Consider the following 18,596-nt stretch of genomic DNA (forward strand, 5'->3'; position numbering starts at 1 on the left):
GAAGGCCAAATCATTGGATGGATTTAAGAGAGAGTTAGATAGAGCTCTAGGGGCTAGTGGAATCAAGGGATATGGGGAGAAGGCAGGCACTGGTTATTGATTGGGGACGATCAGCCATGATCACAATGAATGGCGGTGCTAGCTCGAAGGGCCGAATGGCCTCCTCCTGTAACTATTTTCTATGTTTCTATATTTCTATGAACTGATGCGAGGGAGGGAATGCAAGGATCGCTGCCTGTCCTAATTGAACCTGTTGTTGGTATCAGTGTTGGTTTACATTGTCATGTGTTGGAATCAGTTTCTTGTCACGTGTAGCATGGTTCAGTGAAAAGCTCTCACAGCGAGCTACAGTGAGACGTGTTATGATATTGTCAGGAAAATCACGTTACAAATACACTGGTGTCACGGGACAAAGGGAATCGGGTTAGAGCGTTTCACGCTCGCAATAACAAATATATGTTTCCTGTGGGATACAGTGCAGAGCATTTGTTGGTGAGCTTATATAGGGTGGAAACAGGCCCTCTGGTGGGGTGGAAACAGGCCCTCCGGTGGGGTGGAAACAGGCCCTCTGGTGGGGTGGAAACAGGCCCTCCAGTGGGGTGGAAACAGGCCCTCCAGTGGGGTGGAAACAGGCCCTCCGGTGGGGTGGAAACAGGCCCTCCGGTGGGGTGGAAACAGGCCCTCCGGTGGGGTGGAAACAGGCCCTCCGGTGGGGTGGAAACAGGCCCTCCGGTGGGGTGGAAACAGGCCCTCCGGTGGGGTGGAAACAGGCCCTCCGGTGGGGTGGAAACAGGCCCTCCGGTGGGGTGGAAACAGGCCCTCCTGTGGGGTGGAAACAGGCCCTCCGGTGGGGTGGAAACAGGCCCTCCGGTGGGGTGGAAACAGGCCCTCCGGTGGGGTGGAAACAGGCCCTCCGGTGGGGTGGAAACAGGCCCTCCGGTGGGGTGGAAACAGGCCCTCCGGTGGGGTGGAAACAGGCCCTCCGGTGGGGTGGAAACAGGCCCTCCCGTGGGGTGGAAACAGGCCCTCCGGTGGGGTGGAAACAGGCCCTCCGGTGGGGTGGAAACAGGCCCTCCGGTGGGGTGGAAACAGGCCCTCCGGTGGGGTGGAAACAGGCCCTCCGGTGGGGTGGAAACAGGCCCTCCAGTGGGGTGGAAACAGGCCCTCCGGTGGGGTGGAAACAGGCCCTCCGGTGGGGTGGAAACAGGCCCTCCGGTGGGGTGGAAACAGGCCCTCCGGTGGGGTGGAAACAGGCCCTCCGGTGGGGTGGAAACAGGCCCTCCCGTGGGGTGGAAACAGGCCCTCCGGTGGGGTGGAAACAGGCCCTCCGGTGGGGTGGAAACAGGCCCTCCGGTGGGGTGGAAACAGGCCCTCCGGTGGGGTGGAAACAGGCCCTCCGGTGGGGTGGAAACAGGCCCTCCGGTGGGGTGGAAACAGGCCCTCCGGTGGGGTGGAAACAGGCCCTCCGGTGGGGTGGAAACAGGCCCTCCGGTGGGGTGGAAACAGGCCCTCCGGTGGGGTGGAAACAGGCCCTCCGGTGGGGTGGAAACAGGCCCTCCGGTGGGGTGGAAACAGGCCCTCCGGTGGGGTGGAAACAGGCCCTCCGGTGGGGTGGAAACAGGCCCTCCGGTGGGGTGGAAACAGGCCCTCCGGTGGGGTGGAAACAGGCCCTCCGGTGGGGTGGAAACAGGCCCTCCGGTGGGGTGGAAACAGGCCCTCCTGTGGGGTGGAAACAGGCCCTCCGGTGGAGTGGAAACAGGCCCTCCGGTGGGGTGGAAACAGGCCCTCCGGTGGGGTGGAAACAGGCCCTCCGGTGGGGTGGAAACAGGCCCTCCGGTGGGGTGGAAACAGGCCCTCCGGTGGGGTGGAAACAGGCCCTCCGGTGGGGTGGAAACAGGCCCTCCGGTGGGGTGGAAACAGGCCCTCCGGTGGGGTGGAAACAGGCCCTCCGGTGGGGTGGAAACAGGCCCTCCGGTGGGGTGGAAACAGGCCCTCCGGTGGGGTGGAAACAGGCCCTCCGGTGGGGTGGAAACAGGCCCTCCGGTTGGGTGGAAACAGGCCCTCCGGTGGGGTGGAAACAGGCCCTCTGGTGGGGTGGAAACAGGCCCTCCGGTGGGGTGGAAACAGGCCCTCCGGTGGGGTGGAAGATGGCAACCTTCGCGTGGTCCACACTGTTTCGACTAATGCAATCAACTCGACGTGCACAAACGGAAGATCAAATAGTGGTCCAACAACTTTAGGCTGTGCACGCCACACGAAAGAAGAAGGCCCTACGGCACGGTGATGCAGTGGTAGAGTAGAGTTGGATGTGGCCCTTGTGGCTAAAGGGATCAGGGGGTATGGAGATAAGGCAGGTACAGGATACTGAGTTGGATGATCAGCCATGATCATATTGAATGGCGGTGCAGGCTCGAAGGGCCGAATGGCCTACTCCTGCACCTATTTTCTTTGTTTCTATGTTTCTAAATTAAATTAAAACTACCCTACACACACTAAGGACAAATGTTTGTTACATTTACACCAAGCCAATTCACCCCCAAACCAAAGATCTCAGAGAAAACCCACGTAGGTCACAGGGAGAACGTGCAAACTCCAGAAAGACAGCGCCCGTAGTCAGGATCGAACCCGGGTCTCTGGCGCTATGAGGCAGTAACTCTACCACTGTGCTGCTACACCAGCCAATTAAATCTGGTAATATTATACATGAGTACTATCGAGCCACAAACAAACGCAGCAGACAGAGCAAGGAAACAGACACCAGAGTGAAGAAGGTGGTTTTCAGCATGGGTTAAGGTTCAGGTTTATTATAGTTGTGTACCGAGGTCAGGCGATAAGCTTTGTCGTCCATGCTATCCAATTAGTTTAGATAACGCTATACTGGATATAATCCAGTCAAACTCAAGCACAATAGGTAGAGCAAAGGGGAAGATACAGAGTGCAGAATATAATTCTCAGCATTGTAGCGCATCAGTTCCACAGACAAAGTCCAATGTCCGCAATGGGGTAGAGGTGAATCGGACAGTACCCTGGCTTATAGAAGGACTGTTCAGAAGCCTGATAACAGAGGGGAAGAAGCTGTTCCTGAGTCTGGTGGTGCGCATTTTCAAGCTCTGTATCTTCTGCCGGACGGGAGCGGGGAGAGGAATGGGAAGAGATTATTGGGTTACTGTTCCAGAGGAAAAAGTCCAATGTCTGAAACGGGGTAGGTTGGACAATAGACAATAGGTGCAGGAGTAGGACATTCGGCCCGTCGAGCCAGCACCGCCATTCAATGTGATCATGGCTGATCATCCCCAATCAGTACCCCGTTCCTGCCTCCTCCCCATATCCCCTGACTCCGCTATTTTAAAGAGCCCTATCTAGCTCTCTCTTGAAAGCATCTAGAGAACCGGCCTCCACCACCCTCTGAGGCAGAGAATTCCACAGACTCACCACTCTGTGAGAAAAAGTGTTTCCTCGTCTCCGTTCTAAATGGCTTACTCCTTATTCTTAAACTGTGGCCCCTGGTTCTGGACTCCCCCAACATCGGGAACATGTTTCCTGCCTCTAGCGTGTCCAAACCCTTAACAATCTTATATGTTTCAATGAGATACCCTCTCATCCTTCTAAACTCCAGAGTGTACAAGCCCAGCTGCTCCATTCTCTCAGCATATGACAGTCCCGCCATCCCGGGAATTAACCTTGTAAACCTACGCTGCACTCCCTCAATAGCAAGAATGTCCTTCCTCAAATTAGGGGACCAAAACTGCACACAATACTCCAGGTGTGGTCTCACTAGGGCTCTGTACAACTGCAGAAGGACCTCTTGCTCCTATACTCAACTCCTCTTGTTATAAAGGCCAACATGCCATTCGCTTTCTTCACTGCCTGCTGTACCTGCATGCTTACTTTCATAGACTGATGAACAAGGACCCCCAGATCCCGTTGTACTTCCCCTTTCCCCAACTTGATGTCATTTAGATAATAATCTGCCTTCCTGTTTTTGCCACCAAAGTGGATAACCTCACATTTATCCACATTAAACTTCATCTGCCATGCATCTGCCCACTACCCCAACCTGTCCAAGTCACCCTGCATTCTCATAGCATCCTCCTCACATTTCACACTGCCACCCAGCTTTGTGTCATCTGCAAATTTTCTAATGCAGGAATGGGACCACAGCCTAGGTTATGGGAGAATGCACGGTGCTGGCTGCATGGTTGCCTGTACTACAGGAAGGCCTTCAGCTCTGCATGCATGCCCTATATGTCCAGGTCCATTGTTAATGCTTGTATTAAAAAAAGGACACAAAGTTCTGGAGTAACTCAGCAGGTCAGGCAGCATCTCTGGAGAAGAGGGATGGGTGACATTTTGGCTCACGACCTGAGGGTCAAGGGTCATGGGTCATGGGAAGAAGGTTGGAGAATGGGGTTGAGAGGGAAAGATAGATCAGCCATGATTGAATGGCAGAATAGACTTGATGGGCCGAATGACCTAATTATGCTCCTATAAAGGGCCTGCCCCACGAGCATGCGACTGCATGCAGCAAGCGCGACCAAACCGGAAGCGGGGGGCGCGCGGAGGTCGAGTGACCCCGTATGAGTTGACGTGAAGTTCGAGCGAAGGCGTACGCCGTCAACACTCTGCATACGGCGTCGAGACACTGCGTACGCCCGTCGAGGCGGTGCGTACGGCGTTGAGGAGGCTGCGGGCCGGCAAGTCAGTTTAAACACGGTCAGTTTTTCGTAGCCCAGCGCGATGTCGGTACCAGCTCCGCACAACTCCATACGGCTCCGGTGATCGAAGTGGGACCGGCCCCGCGAGGCCGTACGGCTGAAGCGACCACGTTAGGTCGTGCTTGCCGCATGCAGTCGCATGCTCGTGGGACAGGCTCTTTACTTATCAACTTATGACACTTTGTCAGACAGTGCTTACAATACTGAACGTATTGATATAACACACCCACCACCCTCTGAGTGGAGAAAGTTGCCTCTCAGCTTCCTATTAAATCTTTCCCCTCTCAATTTAAACCTTTGGCCTCCTTTAAACGTTGCAATTGCTGACTTGGATCACTTCCTGTTGGTTCCGTGACCCTGAAAGTTAATTATTCCATGAAATCCTTTCCCACGTGAGGTGAGAGGTGGAAGTGGGCAGGGAGGGAGGGGGGGGGAGAATTCTCTATCAGACCCCTAATGAGCCTATACCTCTCCCCCCACCCCCCCAACCCCCCCTCCATCCCATCACCGTCTGTATCTCGTTTCCCTTATCCCTAACCAATCTGAAGATGGGTCTCGACACAAAACATCACCCATTCCTTCTCTCCAGAGATGCTGCCTGTCCCTCTGAGTTACTCCAGCATTTTGTGTCTACCTTCGGTGTAAACCAGCATCTGCTGTTCCTTCTTACACCTCCTTCTCTCCCAGCCGAGCTGTTCCGGTTTCTTCCGTGTGTGTTTGAAGGTTCATTGGTCTCTGTAAATTGCCCCTAGTGTGTAGGGAATGGATGATAAAATGGGATAACATGGAACCAGTGTGTGAACGGGTGATCGATGGTCGGCGTGGACTCGATGGAATGAAGGGTGGTGAATCTGTGGAAGTCATTGCCACAGAAGGCTGTGGAGGATATGGATAAGTCAGTGGATATTTTTGAGGCAGAGATAGATAGATTCTTGATTAGTACGGGTGTCAGAGGTAATGGCAAGAAGGCAGGAGAATGGGGTTAGATAACCATATAACCATATAACAATTACAGCACAGAAACAGGCCATCTCGGCCCTTCTAGTCCATGCCGAACACTTATTCTCCCCTAGTCCCATCTACCTGCACTCAGACCATAACCCTCCATTCCTTTCCCGTCCATATACCTATCAATTTATTTTTATATGATAAAATCGAACCTGCCTCCACCACTTCCACTGGAAGCTCATTCCACACAGCCACCACTCTCTGAGTAAAGAAGTTCCCCCTCATGTTACCCCTAAACTTCTGTCCCTTAATTCTCAAATCGGATAGATCAGCCATGATTGAATGGTGGAGTTGACTTGATGGGCCGAATGGCCTAATTCTTCCCCCCATCACTTATGAACTTTCCACGCTGTGTCTCTAAACCAAACTCTTTTAAAACAAAAACATAATCAGTTGCTGCAAGCAAACAAACTCATTGGAGGATAACCTTGGGAATGTATTAAAATGTTTCATATTTTGGCGAAAGTAGAACTCATTATCAGTTAAGGAACGTTTCTCGAGGGTGTTCCTTGTAAAAGAACAGAAGTGTTTTAAACCTCAGCAGTAGTTCCTTCTCCTTGGTGACCTTTGTGACCTCCTGACACCTCACGCTGCCTCGGCAAGGCCAGCAGCAAAGATCCTATAGCAAGCAAGATAGACCACTCCTGCTAAATGCAATGGGCTGACGTGTAGTACGCAACGGAGCGGAACGTGGGCCTTTTTTTCATCCATTTCAGTAACCTGACCCGACCCGACACGACTCGCAGTGTAATCAACGTTGCGGGGGAACAGTGTGTTAATAAATTTAAATTCTGAAAATGAGGAGAAGATTTTTACCAAATAACTTTTATTTTTACGAGGATGTTTCCGTAACCGGCTTCCGTCTCCGCACTAGTATCTTTGCTCCGCTACGGGATCTTTGGTGCGGAGACGGGAGACGCTTACGGAAATGGGGCCGAAAATTACCCATGAATCTGCCCATGACCGTACTACGTCTTTTTCATCAAGTGGTCTATCTTGCTCGCTGTAGGGTCTTTGGCCAGCAGCATCATCAAGGATGAGTCGCACCCGGGCCACTCCCTCTTCTCCCCTCTCCCATCGGGCAAAAGCTACAGAAGTGTGAAAACACACACCTCCAGATTCAGGGACAGTTTCTTCCCAGCTGTTATCAGGCAACTGAATAATCCTACCACAACCAGAGAGCAGTCCTGATCTACTATCTACCTCTTTGGTGACCCTCGGACTATCCTTGATTGGACATTGCTAGCTTTACCTTGCACTAAACGCTATTCCCTTATCATATATCTGTACATGATATGGGAATATCATGTGGATGGCTCGATTGTAATCATGTATTGTCTTTCCGCTGACTGGTTAGCACGCAACAAAAGCTTTTCACTGTACCTCGGTACACGTGACAATAAACTAAACTGAACTGAACTCCTCTCCACGCCCTTCTGTTCTGCTTGCCCACTTGTTTCCCTCCTCGATGCATCAACCTTTCATTGAAAGAGCCCCCCCCCCACAAATAAGACCATTCTTCCCCTCATCCTTCCCTTTCTTCTTGTTACTTGACATAGAACATTGAACACAAGCAGAGGCCCTTCAGCCCACAATGTCGATGCTGAGCTTGATGCCTAGACCATCACATATCCTTCCTTTCCCTGCACATACACGTGCGTATCCAAACCGCCACGATCGTATCTGCCTCTACCACCACACCTGGCAGTGTGTTCCAGGCACCCACCACCCTCTGTGTAAAAGAAACTACCCCGCACATCCTCTTAAAATTTTCCGCCTCACCTGAAAGCAACACCCTCCAATAGATCCTTCCCTGCTGGGACAAGGACTCTGACTGCATACTCTATCTGTGCCAAATACTCGACTATTGATATTTTGACAGGGATATTTGTGCGTCACGGTGGTGCAGCGGTAGAGTTGCTGCCTCACAGCGCCAGAGACCCGGGTTCAATCCTGACTACAGGTGCTGTCTGTACGGAGTTTGCACGTTCTCCCCGTGACCTGCATGGGTTTCCTCCGGGTGCTCCGGTTTCCTCCCACACTCCAAAGACGTGCACGGATGGGGAGAGGCGGGAGAGTGGGGGGGGGGGGGGGGTGACGAGTGGGGAGGGGGGAGGGGGGGAGGGGGGAGAGTAGGGGGAGTGGGGGCAGAGAATGGGGATGAGTGAGACATGTACGTGGTTAACCTCCAGAGCTGGTGACAGGGGCTAATGTAATCTTGTAGCTGCTGCGCACTGAACGAGGGCAGAGATGGCGACACAGACTGCAGCTCTGTTGCAAGAAGCCATGTTATTCAGAACGAAGGTACACAAAACTCAGCGGGTGCAGCAGCATCTGTGGAGCGAAGGAAATAGGCAACCCTTCTTCAGACTGATGGGGGTGGGGGGGTGGGGGGGCGGGGAGAAGAAAGGAAAAAGGTGGAGGAGCCCGAAGGCTGGGGGATGGGAGGAGACTGCAGTAGGGCTGAGGAAGGGGAGGAGACAGCAAGGGCTAACAACATTCGGAGAATTCAATGTTCATGCCCCGCACGATGCAGACTCCCCAAGCGGAATATGAGGTGCTGTTCCTCCAATTTCCGGTGTTGCTCACTCTGGCCATGGAGGAGACCCAGGACAGAGAGGTCGGATATGGAGTGGGAGGTGCCTATTTCGTTGCCTATTTCCTTCGCTCCACCGATGCTGCTGCACCCGCTGAGTTTCTGCAGCATTTTTGTCTACCTTCGATTTTCCAGCATCTGCAGTTCCTTCTTAAACACTTATTCAGTGTTTCTTCTTAAACACTTATTCCGACCTCCGGCACCCACAGATTGATTGAAAGATACAGCACGGAAACAGGACCCTTGGCCCACTGAGTCCACTCAGACCAGCGATCACCCGTTCATATTAGTTCTGTATTATCCCACTCCTGGCAATTTTACAGAGAGGCGATTAACCTACAAACCCGTATGTCTTTGGGATGTGGGAGGAAACTGGGGCACTCTGTGTCCCTGTGTCTCTGTGTCTCTGTGACTTTGTGTCTCTGTGTCTCTGTGACTGTATCTCTGTGTCTCTATGTCTCTGTGTCCCTGTATCTCTGTGACTGTGACTGTGTCTCTGTGACTCTGTGTCTCTGTGACTCTGTGTCTCTGTGACTGTGTCTCTGTTTCTCTGTGACTCTGTGACTGTGTCTCTATGACTCTGTGACTCTGTGTCTCTGTGACTCTGTGTCTCTGTGACTGTGTCTCTGTGACTCTGTGACTGTGTCTCTGTGACTCTGTGTCTCTGTGACTGTCTCTGTGACTGTGTCTCTGTGACTCTGTGACTGTGTCTCTATGACTCTGTGTCTCTGTGACTGTCTCTGTGACTGTGTCTCTGTGACTCTGTGACTGTGTCTCTATGACTCTGTGACTCTGTGTCTCTGTGACTCTGTGACTGTCTCTGTGACTCTGTGTCTCTGTGACTGTGTCCCCAGAATGTGGTCACTTCCACATTCACTTCTCGTTTGAGCTGGGTGTTTTGTGTCACCCCGTGTAGTCAGGATCACACTTCCTGTTGGTGGAGTGGCCTTGTACCGGGGAGGTGGATTGGGAAAGGGAACGGGCTGGGTCTCACAGCGTCTGTCATAGAGTGCCGACTCTGCTGAGGGACATAACACAGTGCACAGCCCACACCTACTACCCGCCGCACAGCTCCGGGAGGTGAGCAGCTTACACCGCAAGGTAAATTATGTTTTGTGTCAGAAGGAACTGCAGATGCTGGTTGAAGCCAAAGATGGGCACAAAACGCTGGAGTAACAGGCAGCATCTCTGTAGAGAAGGAATGGGTGACGTTTCGGGTCGAGACCCCTCTTCAGACGAGAATTATGTTTTAATCTTTTGCAGTAATATGAGGGATTTATTGTTAAATTTATAATCTCAGTCATCCAGTGTAGAAACAGGCCCTTCGGCCCATCTTATCCATGCCGACCAAAATGGCCCGTCTACACGAGTCTCACCTGCCTGCGTTTGGCCCATATCCCTCTAAATCTTCCCTATCCATATTTATTGTCTTGTCTGTGAGTGCTGTGTTTACAAGCCTGTAAGAATCTCATTGTCTGAAGAAGGGTTTTGGCCTGAAACGTTGCCTATTTCCTTCGCTCCATAAATGCTGCCTCACCCGCTGAGTTTCTCCAGCATTTTTGTCTACCTAAGGATCTCATTGTCTTGTTTTTGGTTCATATAACAATGAAAGAGTCATGACTTGATGCTCCTCTATACCTTCAGCTTAATTCGAGTGTGTACGGACAGTACTAGCTAGTTCCTTTAAGTTCATAAGTGATAGGAGCAGAATTTTTAAGTTAATCAAGTTTTACAGGAACGAGCTGCCAGAGGAGGTAGTCGAGGCAGGGACTATTGCAATGTTTAAGAAACAATTACGCTGGTACATACATGGATAGGACAGGTTTCAAGGGATATGGGCCAAATGCAGGTAGATGGGACATGTTGGTCGGTGCGGGTAAGTTGGGCAGAGAGGCCTGTTTCCACGCTGTATCACTCGATGACTATCTATGACTGGCTGACTAGGAACTGCAGATGCTGGTTTACACCAAAGATAGACACAAAAAGCTGGAGTTACTCAGTGGGACAGGCAGCATCTCTGGAGAGAAGGAATGGGTGACGTTTCTGGTCGAGACCTTTCTTCAGACTGAAGAAGGGTCTCGCCCGAAACGTCACCCGATCCTTCTCTCCAGAGATGCTGCCTGTCCCGCTGAGTTACTCCAGCTTTTTGTGTCTATTATAGGCAGTTTAGTCAGTCTGACTGGAGTTACAGAGCCCTAGTAACTCCTAGTTATCCATTTTGGTGGCAAAAACAGGAAAGTAGACTATTATCTAAATGGTGGCCGATTAGGAAAAGGGGAGATGCAGCGAGACCTGGGTGTCATGGTACACCAGTCATTGAAAGTAGGCATGCAGGTGCAGCAGGCAGTGAAGAAAGCGAATGGTATGTTAGCTTTCATAGCAAAAGGATTTGAGTATAGGAGCAGGGAGGTTCTACTGCAGTTGTACAGGGTCTTGGTGAGACCACACCTGGAGTATTGCGTACAGTTTTGGTCTCCAAATCTGAGGAAGGACATTATTGCCATAGAGGGAGTGCAGAGAAGGTTCACCAGACTGATTCCTGGGATGTCAGGACTGTCTTATGAAGAAAGACTGGATAGACTTGGTTTATACTCTCTAGAATTTAGGAGATTGAGAGGGGATCTTATAGAAACTTACAAAATTCTTAAGGGGTTGGACAGGCTAGATGCAGGAAGATTGCTCCCGATGTTGGGGAAGTCCAGGACAAGGGGTCACAGCTTAAGGATAAGGGGGAAATCCTTTAAAACCGAGATGAGAAGAACTTTTTTCACACAGAGAGTGGTGAATCTCTGGAACTCCCTGCCACAGAGGGTAGTCGAGGCCAGTTCATTGGCTATATTTAAGAGGGAGTTAGATGTGGCCCTTGTGGCTAAGGGGATCAGAGGGTATGGAGAGAAGGCAGGTACGGGATACTGAGTTGGATGATCAGCCATGATCATATTGAATGGCGGTGCAGGCTCGAAGGGCCGAATGGCCTACTCCTGCACCTAATTTCTATGTTTCTATGTTTCTAGTGAGACCACACCTGGAGTACTGTGTGCAGTTTTGGTCTCCAAATTTGAGGAAGGACATTCTTGCTATTGAGGGAGTGCAGCGTAGGTTCACCAGGTTAATTCCCGGGATGGCAGGACTGTCATATGTTGATAGAATGGAGCAGCTGGGCTTGTATACTCTAGAATTTAGAAGGATGCGAGGGAATCTTATTGAAACATATAAGATTATTAAGGGTTTGGACACGCTAGAGGCAGGAAACATGTTCCCAATGTTGCGGGAGTCCAGAACTAGGGGCCACAGTTTAAGAATAAAGGGTAAACCATTTAGAACGGAGACGAGGAAATACTTTTTAACACAGAGAGTTGTGAGTCTGTGGAATTCTCTGCCTCAGAAGGCGGTGGAGGCCGATTCTCTGGATACTTTCAAGAGAGAGTTAGATAGAGCTCTTAAAGATAGCGGAGCCAGGGGATATGGGGAGAAGGCAGGAACGGGGTACTGATTGAGGATGATCAGCCATGATCACATTGACAATAGACAATAGGTGCAGGATTAGGCCCTTCGAGCCGATGGGCCCGTTGTGTGCGTGTGTCAAGGGTTGAGGACATATTAAAGGCTGCCAGCAATCTCAGGCAGCAGAAGTGAAATTCTCACTTCCCCAACTCTTTGTAGCTAATTCAAAACGCTCGTTTTCAAATCCTTCTTCCGGCCCTACAGCTCCCAGAGATCTCCGAGAACCTCTCGTTCCCGGATATCCCAGACTTGCTTCATCCCCACCACGCCTGTATCCGGAGTTTTGGAGATCATCTTCATGTTCATAGGTTCTAGGAGCAGAATGAGGCCATTCGACCACTCCGCCATTCAATCATGGCCAATCTACCTTTCCCTCCCAACCCCATTCTCCTGCCTTCTCCCCATAACCCCTGACACCCGCACTGATCAATCTCCATCTTAAAAATATCCATTGACTTGGTCTCCACAGCCGTCTGTGGCAGTGAATTCCACAGATTCACCACCCTCTGACTAAAGATATTCCTCCACATCTCCTTCCTAAAGGTACGTCCTTTTATTCTGAGGCTGTGACCTCTGGTCCCAGACTCTCCCACCAGTAGAAACATCCTCTCCACATCCACTCTATCCAGGCCTTTCACTATTTGGTAAGTTTCAATGAGGTCCCATCCTCTCATCCTAAACTCTAGCGAGTGCAGGCCCGGTACCATCGAATGCTCATCATACGTTAACCCACTCATTCCTGGGATAGGTCTCTTAAACCTCCTCTGGACCCTCTCCAGAGCCAGCAGTTCCTTCCTCAGATACGGGGCCCAGATTGCTCCCTGTAGCTCTCCACCTCTCTCCTGCTTGGAGACGATACCTCTCTCATTGATCTCATCGGTCTCAAAGCCCGAGGATGTTGCCAGGACACGAGGGCCGGAGCTACAGGGAGAGGTTGAGCAGGGTGGGACTCTATTCAATACACAATAGACAATAGACAATAGGTGCAGGAGTAGGCCATTTGGCCCTTCGAGCCAGCACCGCAATTCAATGTGATCATGGCTGATCATCCCCAATCAGTACCCTGTTCTTGCCTTCTCCCCATATCCCCTGACTCCGCTATTTTTAAGAGCCCTATCTAGCTCTCTCTTGAAAGCATCCAGAGAACTTGCCTCCACCTGAGGCAGAGAATTCCACAGACTCACAACTCTCTGTGAGAAAAAGTGTTTCCTCGTCTCCGTTCTAAATGGCTTACTCCTTAATCTTAAACTGTGGCCCCCTGGTTCTGGACTCCCCCATCATTGGGAACATGTTTCCTGCCTCTAGCGTGTCCAAGCCCTTAACAATCTTATTCCTTGGAGCTCATGAGGATGAGGAGTGATCTTATAGAGGTGTATAAAATCACGAGAGGAATAGTTCTGTTAGAGTCAGCCAGAGCCAGCACATCCTTCCTCAGATCTGGAGATTATTGAGAAATGTCAAAGACCAGAGGGCATAGCTTTAAGGTGAGAGGGGCAAAGATTAAAGAGATGTGTGGACAGAGATTTACACACAGGGTGGTGGGTCTGGTGTGTCCAGCCAGGGGTGGTGGTGGAGGCAGATATGATAATAGTGTTTAAGAGGCTTTTAGATAGGCACTTTAGTGGCGCAGCAGTAGAGTTGCTGCCTCCCAGCGCCAGAGACCCAGGTTCGATCCTGACTACAGGTGCTGTCTGTACAGAGTTAGTACGTTCTCCCTGTGACCTGCATAGGTTTTCCCCGAGATCTTCAGTTTCCTCCCACACTCCAAAGACGTACAGGTTTGTAGGTTAATTGGCTTAGTATAAATGCAGTGTCCCGAGTGTGTGTGTAGGATAGTGTTGGTGTGCGGGGATCGCTGGTCGGCGCGGACTCGGTGGGCCGAAGGGCCTGTTTGTGCGCTGTATCTCAAAACTAAACTAAACCAAACATGGAGATGCAGGGAACGGAGGGATGTGGATCACGTGCGGGCAGGGGAGATGCGTTTATTTTGACATTATGAAGATAGACACATAAAGCTGGAGTAACTCAGCGGGACAGGCAGCATCTCTGGAGTAACGCAATAGGTGACGTTTTGGGTCGAGACCCTTCTCCAGTCCGTCTGACCCGCTGAGTTTAGCTCGTACAGTGGGACAGCCCCATTAGTGCCTGCCAGAGGCACAAGGAACTGCAGATGCTGCTTTGCAAAAGAACTGGAGTAACTCAGCAGGTCCATATAACCATATAACCATATAACAATTACAGCACGGAAACAGGCCATCTCGACCCCTCTAGTCCGTGCCGAACACATAATCTCCCCTAGTCCCATATACCTGCGCTCAGACCATAAACCTCCATTCCTTTCCCATCCATAGCAGCAGGCTATGGCAGCATCTCTGGAGAACATGGAAAGGTGACGTTTCAGGGCTGACTCAAGGGGAGTGATGGGTGGATACAGGTGAGGGGGGGGGTTGATAGGCAGGTGGTTGGACAAAGACCAGGGAAGAAAAGGCACAGTGAGATAAGGAGAGAATAGATGACATGTCCCACCTAGCATGAAGAGGTGGTCCTGACTCTAAACATCACCTATCTATGTTCTCCAGAGATGCTGCCTGACCCGCTGAGTTACTGCAGCACTTTGAGGGTGGCACGGTGGCGCAGCAGTAAAGCTGCTGCCCTCAAGCACCAGATACTGCGCGGAAACAGACCATTCGGCCCATCGAGCACGTGCCAACCAGCGATCCCCCTCGCACTAGCTCTCACCCGCCCACTGGGGACAAGTTACCGAAGCCAATTAACCTACAAACCTGAAGCGTGGGATGAAACCGAAGATTTCGGAGAAAACCCACGCAGGTCACGGGGAGAACGTACAAAGTCCGTACAGACAGCACCTGTAGTCGGGATCGAACCCTGGTCTCTGGTGCTGCCAGCGCTGTGAGGCAGCAACTTAACATTACATCTGTGTGCTGGACCCAGGTCACCTGGCAATATGAATACCTGGGAATACCTGCGTACCTGTCCAGGTGTCTTTAAGATGCTGTTATTGGACTTGCCTCAACTACGTTCTCTGGCAGCTCCTTCCACATACATACCTTCCGCGTGAAAGAAATAGATATGCAAAAGCTTAATGTGTGAGGGGGGTGATTTAAGAGGGACCTCAGGGGCAAGTTGTTCACTCAGAGGGCAGTTCCTATCTTAAACAAGCTGCCAGTGGAAGCTCGAAAGTGGATACAATTACGACTCTTTAAATACATTTGGATAGATATATGTGTAGGAAGGAACTGCAGATGCTGGTTTAAATCGAACATAGACACAAAATGCTGGAGTAACTCGACCCGAAACGTCACCTATTCCTTCTCTCCAGAGATGCTGCATGTCCCACTGAGTTACTCCAGCATTTTGTGTCTATCTTGGAGAGGTATATGGATTGGAAGGGTTTAGAGGGTTATGGGCCAAATGCAGGTAAATGGGATTAGCCCAGTGTGCTAATGTGGTTAGCATGGGCAAGGTGGGCCGAAGGGCCTGTTTCCACGCTGCATATCTCTATGACTGTGATCACACTTCTGAACGGTCCTTCCATAGACTGGGCTACAGTCTCGATTCGCCACCACATCTCACTGCGGACATTGGACGCAGCCCAGACCATCACACAAACCAACTTCCCTTCCATTGACTCCATCTACACCTCACGCTGCCTTGGCAAGGTCAGCAGCATCATCAAGGACCAGTCTCACCCCAGCCACTCCCTCTTCTCCCCTCTCCCATCGGGCATTAGATACAGAAGTGTGAACACGCACACCTCCAGATTCAGGGACAGTTTCTTCCCAGCTGTTATCAGGCAACTGAACCATCCTATCACAACCAGAGAGCGGTCCTGAACTACTATCTACCTCATTGGTGACCCTCGGACTATCCTTGATCGGACTTTACTGGCTTTACCTTGCACTAAACGTTATTCCCTTCTCATGTATCTGTACACTGTGGACGGCTCGATTGTAATCATGTATTGTCTTTCCGCTGACTGGTTAGCACGCAACAAATGCTTTTCACTGTACCTCGGTACACGTGACAATAAACTAAACTGAACTAAATATATTCTACACTTTGGTCTTTTTCGTTTCTCTCCACCTTTCTACTTGTATTTGGTTTCATTGTATTCATGTATGTATGTATGTATGTATAGGGTGGCGCAGCAGTAGAGTTGCTGCCTCACAGCGCCAGAGTCCTGGGTTCGATCCCGACTATGGTTGCTGTCTGTACGGAGTTTGTACGTTCTCCCTGTGACCATGTGAGTTTTCTCCGAGATCTTCGGTTTCCTCCAACACTCCAAAGACGTGCAGGTTTGTAGGTTAATTGGCTTTGGTAAAATTGTAAATTGTCCCTAGTGTGTGTGTGTGTGTGTGTAGGAGTTTCATTTTATTTTCTTGCCACTAAACAATAAGGTACAGGGAAATGTTTTTGTTGCTTGCTATGCAGTCAGTGGAAAGACGATACATGATAGTGTTAGTGTGTGGGGATCGCTGGTTGGGCACGGATTCGATGGGCCGAAAGCCTGTTTTTGTGCTGCATCTCTAAAGTAAACTAAAATAATATTGTCTGAATAGATTGGACGGCTTGCAAAACAAAGCTCATCAATATACTTGGCACGGTGGCGCAGCGGTAGAGTTGCTGCCTCACAGCGCCAGAGACCCGGGTTCAATCCCGACTACGGGTGCTGTCTGTACAGAGTTTGTACGTTCTCCCCGTGACCTGCGTGGGTTTTCTCCAGGAGCTCCCGTTTCCTCCCACACTCCAAAGACGTACAGATTTGTAGGTTAATTGGCTTGGTATAAGTTTAAATTTTCCCCAGTGTGTGTTGGATAGCGTTAGTGTGTGGAGATCGCTGGTCGGTGTGGACTCGGTGGGTATGTTTCCGCGCTGTATCTCTAAAAAAAAAAATAATACTAAGCCAAAACGTAAACCTCTGAGGCTAAGAGGTTGTATTTATGCGCGGAGACATGGGAGAGGACACATACGGGAGTCTTGAGCAGAAAACAAGGTGGAAGAACTCGTTCAATTCAGTGATTCAATGATACTTTATAGTCACCTGCACCCTGGTGCAGTGGGATGCTTTGTTCAGCATACAACCTGAGAATAAAGGGGAGGTCATTTAAGACTGAGGTGAGAAAAAAACATTTTCACTCAGGGAGTTGTGAATTTGTGGAATTCCCTGCCACAGAGGGCAGTGGAGGCCAAGTCACTGGATGGATTTAAGAGAGAGTTAGATAGAGCTCTAGGGACTAGTGGAGTCAAGGGATATGGGGAGAAGGCAGGCATGGGTTATTGATAGGGGACAATCAGCCAGGATCACAATGAATGGCGGTACTGGCTCGAAGGGCCGAATGGCCTCCTCCTGCACCTATTTTCTATGTTTGGTGCCAACATAGCTGTAAAAGTTTGCCGAACAGTTTCCATCTATTACCTACCGCTGTACGTGGCAGCAGCCCCCCTACCCCCCCCCCCCCCCCCCCCTTGTCAGAGGGATTCTTTGCCTCAGAAGGCTGTGGAGGCAAAGTCAGTGGATATTTTTAAGGCAGAGATCGATAGATTCTTGATTAGTACGGGTGTTAGAGGTTATGGGGAGAAGGCAGGAGAATGGGGTTAGGAGGGAGAGATAGATCAGCCATGATTGAATGGCGGAGTAGTCTTGATGGACCGAATGGCCTAATACTGCTCCTATCACTTGGCATTCTGCGCATGTCTCTAACCTGCAGTTACTGGTGCCCGCTCTCAGCGAGTTCCTCCAGCACTTTGTTATTTGTACATTGATGCATTCTTGTTGAAGGACAGGGTGGCACGGTGGCGCAGCGGTCGAGTTGCTGCCTTACAGCACTTGCAGCGCCGGTGACCAGGGTTCGAACCCGACTACGGGTGCTGTCTGTACGGAGTTTGTATATTCTCCCTGTGACCTGCGTGGGTTTTCTCCGAGATCTTCGGTTTCCTCCCACACTCCAAAGATGTCGGTTAATTAGCGGTATAAATGTAAATTGACCCTAGTGTGTGGAGGATAGTGTTAGTGTGCGAGGATCGCTGGTCGGCACGGACTCGGTGGGCCGAAGGGCCTGTTTCCGCGCTGTATCTCTAAACTAAACTAAACTAACGAGAGAGATGAAGGGAGAAGGAGATCAACTTTCTCTTCATGGAAAGGTCATTGTCTGAGACTGGAACCCGACTCTGTGAGGTATTGTTGTACGCTGCGGTTACGGGGCATGGATTTGCAAGTGAAAGCCAATCCCACAGAATGGAGGCCAGTCCCTCCCTTTACTAATCTCCCCGCACTCTCTAGACCTGGCGAGCAATCACTCTCCCCTCTCTCTCCGCTCTGCTCTCACTCACTTCAGGGGTGAGTGTGTGTTTGTGTGTTAGTGTGCGTGTCAGCTTGCGTGTTAGCGTGCGAGTTAGCGTGCGTGTTAGCGAGTGTCTCAGTGTGTGTGTCAGTGTGTGTGTGTCAGTGTGTGTGTGTCAGTGTGTGTGTGTGCATTTGTGTCAGTGTGCGTGTGTGTATGTGTGTGTGTATGTATGTGTCAGTGCGTGTGTGTATGTGTGTGTGTGTGTGTGTGTGTGCATTTGTGTCAGTGTGCGTGCATCGTTGTGTGCGTGTCAGTGTGCATGTGTCAGTGTGTGTGTGTGTGTCGGTGTGCGTGTGTGTCAGTGTGCGTGTGTGTCGGTGTGCGTGTGTCAGTGTGCATGTGTGTCGGTGTGCGTGTGTGTCGGTGTGCGTGTGTCCGTGTGCGTGTGTCGGTGTGCGTGTGTCAGTG

At 50.8% G+C, this 18,596-nt stretch overlaps 1 protein-coding gene across 2 annotated transcripts in view; it reads left to right on the plus strand.

Moving 5' to 3' along the window:
• Window positions 1-18,596, plus strand: part of LOC116967789 (RAS guanyl-releasing protein 1-like) — a 124,307-nt gene that overhangs the window by 45,981 nt on the left and 59,730 nt on the right. The window contains exon 1 of one of the 2 annotated variants that reach the window (XM_033014399.1): window positions 9,308-9,420. The exons of the other annotated variant lie outside the window; for it this stretch is intronic. The gene's annotated coding sequence lies outside the window, so the exon portion shown is untranslated. Of the gene's footprint in view, window positions 1-9,307; window positions 9,421-18,596 lie in introns of those variants that run through there. 2 annotated transcript variants of the gene reach the window in all.

The sequence above is a fragment of the Amblyraja radiata genome, chromosome 41 (genome assembly GCF_010909765.2).
Source record: "Amblyraja radiata isolate CabotCenter1 chromosome 41, sAmbRad1.1.pri, whole genome shotgun sequence".
Classification (NCBI taxonomy): domain Eukaryota; kingdom Metazoa; phylum Chordata; class Chondrichthyes; order Rajiformes; family Rajidae; genus Amblyraja; species Amblyraja radiata.